We start from the raw sequence: 7,991 nt of genomic DNA on the forward strand, positions 1-7,991 counted from the left end.
TTTTTTGAACTAAGAATTTGGACAACTCCATTGGAAAATATCTTATGAATCGCCAATTGTTCAAATCTAAATGAAATATAAACTGATACCGTCTATGACAATGAGAGAGAGAGAGAGAGATTCGTTGGTTGGCTGGCAATATTTGGCTTACAAGACCTTCACTCCGACGTGTTTGACAGTGATACGAATGCATTTCAATTTTTTCTTAATAAGACACGTTTGAGCTAAATAAATCTCGTTTTATTTTTCAAACTTTAATGTTTAGAATTGTTAACTTGTAATTTTTAATGTTTTACTAAAACATGACTGTTAAAATTCAAATTACAAAGAGAGCTCAGAATTCTTTATGCAAGCTCCTGTCATGTTTTAGTGAAAAAATTACTACTTACGACTTAAGCTTTGTTTTTATGACAAGAATTCTGCATCTTGTTTTGATTATGACTAATGGGGTCATAATTTTTATCACGGTAGTTAGAAAATGAAAAAAATGTAAAGGGCATTTTTATTTCTATGGATATGGAAAATGATATATCAAGTGAAAACTCCTCATGTGAAATATTTTAAAAATTTATATTAAAAAAAATGACGTACATGTAAATCCTACTGAGAGCTTCTTTCTGGCTTAGAAACATTGAACATCATTTAATGCATGTGCGGATCCAGGATTTTTCTATAGAAGGGGGGGGGGGGGGGAGGGGCACCCCAGTCAAAAAAAAATCCAACCCAGAAATTTCTTACAAAAAAAAACAAAAACAAAAAAAAAAACGTTAACTCGCCGCCCAAACGTGAAAAACCTATGTGTGGCGGGGGGGGGGGGGGATTAGTCCTTGACTTTTAACTTCTTACCTTTGACTTTTCATACCAACACAGGCCCGCGTTTTCGAGGGGAGGGGGGTCTGCATTTTCTAGGGAGGTCCAAGGTCACTTTTTACTTGGTTTAGTATATAAATTTAGTTAACTCTGCAAATCCCCCTTCTAGATCCGCGCACGTAATGTATTTGACTTCTGACTTGACTCTGTGTTTCCAAGCCCATTCCTCATCCAACTTTTAATTTATGTAAGTTGACTTAATGTATCTGAAGGTAAAATTAGCAGCCTTGTTTGTCAACTTTCCTCAACAGCGATGTTTTTTTCTACTGTCGGTTTTAACAAGCACCTCCAATTTTGATAATTATTTTAAATTAATTTAATTATAAGTTTTTACAAATTATGCTCAAATTCTCGGTCATCATTTTCTATCCCCTATTACTACTTTTGTCAGCTTTGTGAGTTCAAGCAAGAAGTGATTTCCTGTACATTTCATACCCTGAATTCACACCTTTATGTGCATTAAATATCTAAGGCGATATTGCTATATGCACTGAATAAACAAAATAGCTTTTCTAGAATTAGCACATATTTCACCAATAACATTTTATTTTTAACGCTACTTGTACTAATCAAAGCATATAAATGATGTTTTTAGCAAGATGAAAAGTTTTTAACAAGATTAGTACGAACTGGTTTGAAATTATTTAAATAAAAACAAGAGGCCCATGGTCCACAAGGCTCACCAGAGTATCTTTGGCCCTGCTGTTCATCACCAGATTTTCTCCCTTGTAATAAGTGTTGTGTCCCACCCTACCCCTGGAGGTCATGATCTGAACAATTTAGAATCTACACTATCACAGGGTGCTTCCATATAAGTTTCAGCTTCTCTGGCCCAGTGGTTCTTGAGAAGAAGAGTTATATATTTCAATGTAAAAATTGAATCCCTAGTGTGGCCCCACCCTACCCCAGGGAGTCAATATTTGAACAATTTAGAATCTACACTACCCAAGGATGCTTTCATATACGGTTTCAGCTTTTCTGGCCCAGTGTTTCTTGACAAGAAGATTTTTAAAGATTTTTCCTATATATTTCAATGTAAAACTTTGATTCCCATTTGTGGCCCCACCCTACCTCCGGGTGGTCAAGATTTGAACAATAAGGAATCTACACTACCCCTTGATGCTTCCATATAAGTTTCATATTTTCTAGCCCAGTGGTTCTTGAGAAGAAGATTTTTAACGGTTTTTACTATATGTATATATTTCAATGTAAACTTTGACTCCCTACTGTGGCCCCACCCTACCCCTGGGGGTCACGATTTGAATAATTTAGAATCTACACAGCCCCAGGATGCTTCCATATCAGTTGCAGCTTTTCTGGCCCAGTGTTTCTTGAGGAGAAGATTTTTTAATGATCCCACCCTATTTTTGTCTTTTCTTGATTATCTCCCCTTGGAAGGAGGCTTGACCAATTAAATACCCTCTCCACGCAAGGATGCTTTGTACCAACTTTGGATAAAATTGGCCCTGTGTTTCTTGAGGAGAAGTTGAAAATGTGAAAAGTTTACAGACGGACGAACGACAGACACTAGGTGATCAGAAAAGCTCACCTGAGCTTTCAGCTCAGGTAAACTAAAAAATTATAAATGAAAAGAGCAATAAAATATTTCGAGTCGAACTAATTTTCGTGGGTCAGTCGGTTAATGACAAACAAACATTTTTTTTAATTTAGGCCCAATATGGAGTTGCTTCCCATCAATTTTATTGGCTAGACAGTCTTGAATGTCTTTTCTGTTGTATATTTTATATCATTGACTTTAATGAACACGGATCAAAATTCAACATATAATACATAGCCCTCTACTTATATTAAGAATTGTGAAAAGGGAAAGAGGGGTGTCATGGACACCTAAGCAATACATTCGTTGTTGTTTTTCCTATTATCGAAAAGGCCCAAGAAGTTGCGATTGCAAATTTCAATCACCTAGCTCTCTCTCTCCCCCTCTCTTTTTAGGACAGTATTTATGAATCCTTAGTGTTGTAAGTACTTATAAAAGAATTCCCTCATGCATAACTATCAAGAACAATTTAGTAAGTATGGGCAGGAGCAATTCTTCCAAACTGTCAAAATGATATCCACATAACCCTCCTTCTCCTTTTGTCAGCTAAAACTTTTTATGTAGGCCATCTTTAATGGTTTGTAGCTAAATGTCTTGCATTTTTCTTTCAGGCATGATCGATTCTGGTATGGGACCAAGCCATGTAAATTCATTTTTAACAGCCTGCAATATCCCACTCATCAATCAGAAAACCATTGCAAAAAAGGAGAATATCACAGAAAAAGAGGCCCAGAAATCTTGCGCAAGGTCGCTCCAAAAAGAAGTAAAAATGTCGGACACATTGGAGTGCAGCTATGATGCTGGTTGGCAGACTCGTGGAACAGGATGGAATTATAACAGCATTTCAGGCAAGTTAAATTTTACCCTCATCAGTTTGAGATCGAACAGTTATCTGAAATGTTAAAAAAAAGATTACAGGTTACATTAAAGGTATACAATAGATCAATGTGTGAAATTATCACTGAACAAGAATGCCCAATTGCAATCAAAGATGTCAACTGCAAGCATCTTTACTTTATCATTATGTTTTCAAGTAAATCGAACGTAATGAGAGGAGTAGGGGCCACATCACTTGTCTGAGCAACAATGGTCAACTGACATAACTCATACTCAAGCAGCTTTACCAAGTCAAATAAAATAAAAAAATATCTGGTATAAAAGTTAAAATATTACAAACAAGAGGCCCAGGGCCACATCACTCACCTGAGCACTCTGGCTAGGAAAAAGCAGAAATTAGTTCAGTCTTGAAGTTTAAATATAAATTTCAGAGGTGGGGGGTGGGGATGGGGGTGTTAATTTGAACTATAACTTGAATCTATATACTTCATAGGGATGCTTTTGAATTCATATGACAAATAATGGCTTTGCTGTTCTTAAGAAGAAAATTTTGATTGATATATCCTTTGTATTCCTTTGTTTAACTATGATCCCCGTCGCCCGCGTGGCACAGTGGTTAGAGCGTCTGGTCTAGAGTCGCCAAGTAAGGAGTTGATCCTTACGTCATGGGTTCGAATCCCACTGTGGGACGTGGAGACCGGTCCTTATAAAATGAGGTCCTGTGTCGCAGTAGCTGCTGGCATGAAAAAGATCCCTCACTGCTCAATGGCCATAAGTGCCGAGTATAGGACAAAATTTGCAGCTCTCCACCGGCTCCATGAGTGAAAAAATCTCGAGAAGGATGTTAAACAACATACAAACAAACAACTATGATCCCCTGTTATGACCCCTCTATTTTCCTGGGGGGTCATGATTTGTACAAATTTGAATCTACATTACCTGATGATGCTTCCACTTAACTAATCATGGCTTTGATCGCCCATTGTGGCCCCACCCTAACCCCGGAGGTCATGATTTGAACAAACTTGAATCTACACTACCTGAGGATGCTTCCATATAAATATGATCAATCATGGCTTTGCTGTTCTTGAGAAAAGATTTTTAAAGATATTCCCTATATATTCCTATGTAAAACTTTGATCAGCCATTGTGGCCCAACCCTACCCTGGGGGGTCATGATTGGAACAAACTTGAATCTACACTACCTGAGGATGCTTCCATATAAATATGATCAATCATGTTTTTGCTGTTCTTAAGAGGAAGATTTTCAAAGATTTTTCCTATGTATTCCTATGTAAGACTTTGATCACCCATTGAGGCCCCACCCTACCCCCGGGGGTCATGATTGGAACAAACTTAAATCTACACTACCTGCATCTTCGCTAGCCAAGGGTTTCTGATACGCTACTCTCCTCATAAGCCCTTGGCATACGGTGTTAAAAAAAGTTGGGATTTTTTTCTCAAGTTGTGATTGGAGTTGATCGACATCGTTCGACCAATCAGCAATTGTTTTTTGTAAATGACGATATTTGTGTTCGGGATATATCTTGACTCTTAATATCGGTAATGTAAAACGCAAGTAAACAATGATCCGTAAGATAACATGCCATTCTATGAATAGCTATATATATGGTGTCATCCGTGCAAAATATGTGATTAAAAATCTATATTGAAGATGTAGATTTGCATTTTTACATGTTTAAATAATAAATTAACATAACTCGATACCTTCTTGTTAATTATTTTTTTTAAACAAATTTTTTTTAAATACGCTTTTTATTTCTGTCGATGACGCAATCTGTGCGTATCTGGTAAGAATCATGATCACGTGACAAAAACAATCTCGTCTTTTGTCAGCACCGTATGCCAAGGGTTTATGAGGAGAGTAGCGTATCAGACACCCTTGGCTAGCGAAGATGCACTACCTGAGGATGCTTCCATATAAATATGACCAATCATTTGAACAAACTTGAATCCCCTTTACCCAAGGATACTTTGTGGCAAGTTTGGTTTGAAATTGGCCCAGTGGTTCTTGAGAAGAAGATAAAAATGTGAAAAGTTAACAACGACAGACAACGGACAAATTTCCATCAGAAAAGCTCACTTGAGCCTTCAGCTCAGGTGAGCTAAAAACTATTTGGTTATTGAAAAGATCTGAAAACAACCTACCCTATTTCCAATCTTTATCAATTATCTCCTGGTATGCTTCTGGCGCTGTGAAATGTCTGCCTACTGGTGACCCAACTATTGATGAGGAATATAAAAAAAAAATTTTGTATAGTTTAAAAATTCAAAACTTTTACAGCACTACACAAGAGGCCCAACGGCCTTAACGGTCACCTCAGTACAACACAATAATTTAGAAATTATTGGTCTAGTATCAATCTGCCCCCCCCCCCCTTATCACTATTGCCATGCAGACTATTAACAAAATGTCTATTTTTTAACCCCATATTATTACTTCTCGCATTGGCCTCTCTTGGCCTTCGAAGAACATTTAAAAAGATAAGTTATTTTTATCTCATTTTTATTCATCTATTATATCACTAAATTATTAAATAAAGCCCCATCCTTACACCAGAACATCTGACCCATTGGCCATGAACTCACAATTCTGGAAGAAGCACCCTTGCTCATCATAACTATACACTTGTTTCTTTACTTTATAACCAGTAGTAGAAAAATATTTTGAAAGAAATTATGCATTTTCACTATATAATCAATAGAGCCCCCCCCCCCCCTCCACCAGAACCCCCGACTCGTTCACAATTTTGGAAGAGGCAACCATGCTCTTTATAACTATGTACTTAGTTTATTTAATACCCAGGAGTAGAGAAGAAGATTTTCAAGGAAATAATGCACTTTCACTATATGATCTACATAGCCCCACCCTAGCACCAGAACCCCTGCCCCTTGGGCCATGAATCTGTGTTTAAGATTTTTGAAACCAGTATTTAAATCATGTCCTGTGTGACAGATGACATAATACATCTTACTTCATCTGTTAGCATGTCAGCTAAATTTCTCAATCTTCAACATGAAATCAATTTTTCATGATATAGGGCACGGGACACTGATTGGGAAGCAATCAGGTAAAATCCTTCAATATGAAACCAGAAGCAAAAGTTGCAGTGTCTGTGACCACCATGGAGAGGGTCCAATACCAGCCCACCAGTGTTCCAAAAATTGGGATGGATCCAGCAAGGCAATGGAGCCAGATATGGCCATGTCTATGTTACACAAAATGAAAGACTGCGGCCATCCAGTGCAGGTTATCCACGCTGATAATGATTCCACCATTTCATCTACTTTGAAATTGGACTTCCATGGAATTCAATAGAAAGATGACAAAAACCACATAAAAAAGGGAATTTCTAAAAAGCTCTACGCATTAGCTGCAAAATGGAAGGAACTCAGGTCTCAGTCATCTGTCATTCCATACCTGGTTCGATGTTTTATGTATACCCTGTCCAGGGCTAAAACAAGTGATGATGTGCAAGAAGGCCTGTCACAGATTGTACCCCATGTTTTTGGAGAACACGAGATGTGCACTGACTGGTGTTCCTTTAAAAGAGATACTCCAAATTTCAGGTATATAAAATGAAATTTATATTGCATTCATATAAGATATTAAACTCTCTAGGGTAGTCTCTTGGAATTAAATTACATCCTTGGATTTCAATCTAAAAAGATTTTGATCAATGTGAATCTGCACAACTTCTGTATTGCTCAGAGCAAACGATTCCAAAAACTTACATTATGCACCTGATTTGTTGCAACATATATATATATATATGTTTGCCAAGTTAAAATGTATACTACTTTTACATGCATGCAATTTTCATCACAACAAAAATATGTTAAGCACAAAACATTTTTCAGGTTTAAACACCTACTAAATGGGCAGCCACTCAAGGAAGACGGCCTAAGACGTGCCCTTGAAGAAATGGTTGAAACCTACAAAAAGAGAGCGGGTCAACTTGTTACACTGGGGTCAACCCAACCAAATGAAAATTTCAACTTCATTGTTTCCAGCAAAGCTCCAAAAAATCGGTTTGTATATTTTTTATAATATAATATATATCGACAATAAAAGATCCATGGGTTTTGACAGTCACCAGTTTAAAACAAAAACACAATAGGCCCATGGGCCACAACGCTCACCTGAGTAATTTTGGCCTTGCTGTTTTTATTCTGACCCCCCCCCCCTTGTAATACTTATTGTGGCCCCGCCCTACCCCCAGGGGTCAATATTTGAACAATTTAGAATCAACACTACTCCAGAATGCTTCCACATAAGTTTCAGCTTTTCCAGCCCAGTGGTTCTTGAGAAGATTTTTACTACATATTTCAATGTAAAACTTGGATTTCCTATTGTGGCCCCGCCCTACCCTACTGCTCTATTGAATGAAGTAAAAAAGTTTTCTTTTAAAAAAAGAAAAATAGGCAGAAAGAGGAATGATCAAATACTTATTAGCTTCTAATAAAAAAAAATCCCCTTAATTTTTTTTAATTTTCAAAAAAATACATTTGTAATCATAATTTAAGGTTGTTTTTTTCTTTTTACATTTTTCTTAAAGGTATGTCAAACTTTTCTTAAAGGTATGTCAAATTCATCACTCTCTCCTGGACACTATTCGAATATTCTTGGCAAACGTTTGGACAAAAATCGTCTCCGGCAAAACACACGTCAAAAGCTTAGAAAAGCTAAAAAGAGACGACTGGA

At 37.0% G+C, this 7,991-nt stretch overlaps 1 pseudogene; it reads left to right on the forward strand.

Moving 5' to 3' along the window:
• Window positions 1-3,017: 3,017 nt before the first annotated feature.
• On the forward strand, window positions 3,018-7,337 carry LOC133171995 (uncharacterized; annotated as a pseudogene).
• The last annotated feature ends 654 nt before the right edge of the window (window positions 7,338-7,991 follow it).

The sequence above is a fragment of the Saccostrea echinata genome, unplaced genomic scaffold, assembly GCF_033153115.1.
Source record: "Saccostrea echinata isolate AGI-Se365-2 ecotype Australia unplaced genomic scaffold, CSIRO_AGI_Sech_v1 ptg000054l, whole genome shotgun sequence".
In the NCBI taxonomy this organism is placed as follows: Eukaryota; Metazoa; Mollusca; class Bivalvia; order Ostreida; family Ostreidae; genus Saccostrea; species Saccostrea echinata.